Here is a 2,652-nt window from a genome sequence, read left to right as displayed (position 1 = left end):
CAGCAAACTTCATTCTAAATACTAAGGCTATTTCCCTTGAAATCAAAATAAAACAGTATTTTGGAGGGCCTATCAAATACACCAGTATTTAAAAAATGAAATCCTTACTATTGAAAAAGAAGAGATAAGATAATTTGATACTGTAAGAAATCATTGGTAGAAATAGAAAAAAGAAAATATTTCATTTGCATTTATATTATCAGGGGATAAATTTAAGAGGGAAAATGCAGGATCTCTATGAAGAAAAAAATGTGCAGAAGGACAAAGATAAAGAGTTAACCTCAGAAAATAGTACGACTTAAAACATCAGAAAAACATGAATGCCTCCACATGCAGCCCCCAATGGGGAGCTTTGAAAAATTAGATCACAGGGGGACTTCCCTGGTGGCACAGCGGTTAAGACTCCTCCTGCCAATGCAGGCGGAGTCTTATCTATAATCATGACAAAAGTGGAACTTCAAATCAGTCAAAAGAGGGCTTTTTTTTTTTTTTGGCCATGCAGCCTGTGGGATCCTAGTTTCCCCAACCAGGGATGGAATCTGAGGCCCCTGCAGTGGAAGGGTGGAGCCCTAACCAGTGAACCACCAGGGAAGTCCCAGAAGATGGCAGTTTATTTAGTAATAGGTGCCAGCACAACTGGCTATCCATTTGGAAGAAAGAAAGAAAGAAAACTGGATCAATATTCCATACCACAGAACCAGTTTGCAGGGCAGAAATAGAGACATAGATGTAGAGAACAAACATATGGACACCAAGGGGGGAAAGTGGAGGGGGGGTGGTTGTGGGATGAATTGGGAGATTGGGATTCACGTATATACACTAATATGTATAAAATAGATTAACTAATAAGAACCTGTTGTATAAAAAAATAAATAAAATAAAATTCAAAAAAAATAAAATAGGTAAAAATATTTTTAAAAAGAGAGGATGTTACTTGAAAAAAAAAAATTCCATACCATAGGTAAAAGTAAATTAGGGATGAATTAAAGGCTTAATAAAAGTCTTAGAAGAAAACTTAGGAAACTAGACTTAACAATCTACGGTTTGGGGGAAATTTTTTAAACCAAGAAAAGAGGCCCAGAGGCCACCAAAAATCTTTTAGATGAGTCTGACTATGGTAAAATTAGAAGGGAAAGCATGGAAAGATACTGTCAGCATAGTTAAAGATGATTTGTATTTGCAAATATGGCAGATGAATGGTCCAGGCTTGTTCTGCACAGTCCTTACAGATTGGCAGCAAAAAGACCAACAGCCCCAAAGAAAAATGTCAAAGGGTATGAAGAGTCACTTCACAGAGGAGTAAATCCAAATGGCAAATACATAAATTAAAGATGCTCAATCTCATAGTAAGCAGGGAAAGGCAAATTAAAGTGCCAATGAGCTGGCACTTTATACCCAGCAGGTAGGCAAAAATGAAAGAACTGGAGGGGTTTGGGGTTCGTATATCGCTGAGGGAAGTGCAAACTGTTAAGAGCTCTTTCAGAAAGCAATTTGGCAGTATTTGATAAGAATTTTTGCAAGATATTTTGCAAGATTTTATGCATGCTTTATTGGGCAACTACAAAAGAACGTGCTCCACCAAAACAAGAGAGGCAATCGAGGAAGAGAAACATAATTTAATACAGAAAGAGGAGCTCTAGCATAGAAAAGAGGGAAGGGACTCCTCTGGGAAATAATGAGAGACAGACCTCAGGATGACAGGGACTTCCCTGATGGTCCAGCGGTTAAGACTCCGTGCTCCTAATGCAGGGGGCCTGGGTTCAATTCCTGGTCAGGGAACTAGGTCCTGCATGCTGCAGCTAAAGATCCCGCACGCAGCAACGAAGATCCCGCATGCTGCAACAGGTCCAGAGAGCAGTCAGTTCACGTTGGAGCAGGGCAGGGGGCTCCGGCAGAGATTTTCTTCAAGATTAAATTTGTAAACCACTTAATCCAACTGAACATCTTGAGAAACAATTTAAACAACTGGTGGAGAGTCTGGGGTTGAACTAATAACACGTACATAGATTTGTCTAAGCAAATGGAAAAAAAAGAAAGAGAATTACTAACACTGGTAAAACAAAAAGTGCAGAAAGGAAAGGTAATCATAATTTACTTCATGACTCAGTGCTGAGTAGAGTTTACATGTCTTAGTTATGTTCGCTAAGATTCTTGGATGGACAGAATAATCTCTTTCATCTAATTTATGAAGTTTTCAGCCATTATCCTTCACATTTTTTTCCTGCCCCAATAAGTTGCTTTTTTTTTTTTTAAATATAGTGCTAGCAACTGTAGCCTTTATTTATTTATTTATTTTTATATTTATTCTTGGCTGTGTTGGGTCTTCGTTTCTGTGCGAGGGCCTTCTCCAGTTGCGGCAAGCGGGGGTCACTCTTCATAGTGGTGCGCGGGCCTCTTCACTATCGCGGCCTCTCTTGTTGCGGAGCACAGGCTCCAGACGCGCAGGCTCAGTAATTGTGCCTCACGGGTCTAGTTGCTCCGCGGCATGTGGGATCCTCCCAGACCAGGGCCCGAACCCGTGTCCCCTGCATTGGCAGGCAGATTCTCAACCACTGCGCCACCAGGGAAGCCCCCCAATAAGTTTTTAAAGGATGGATATTGCAGCAGGGTTCACGGCAGCAAAAACTGGAAAGAAAGTGAATGTCCACCCAA

General features: G+C 40.6%; 1 non-coding gene across 1 annotated transcript; it reads left to right on the top strand.

Annotated features, from left to right (window-relative positions):
• Positions 1 to 1,706: 1,706 nt before the first annotated feature.
• TRNAR-CCU lies at positions 1,707 to 1,779 on the top strand. The gene has a single exon. It is a non-coding gene; the product is annotated as a tRNA-Arg (tRNA).
• The last annotated feature ends 873 nt before the right edge of the window (positions 1,780 to 2,652 follow it).

The sequence above is a fragment of the Balaenoptera musculus genome, chromosome 15 (assembly GCF_009873245.2).
Source record: "Balaenoptera musculus isolate JJ_BM4_2016_0621 chromosome 15, mBalMus1.pri.v3, whole genome shotgun sequence".
In the NCBI taxonomy this organism is placed as follows: Eukaryota; Metazoa; Chordata; class Mammalia; order Artiodactyla; family Balaenopteridae; genus Balaenoptera; species Balaenoptera musculus.
This window is presented reverse-complemented; position numbering and strand designations above follow the sequence as displayed.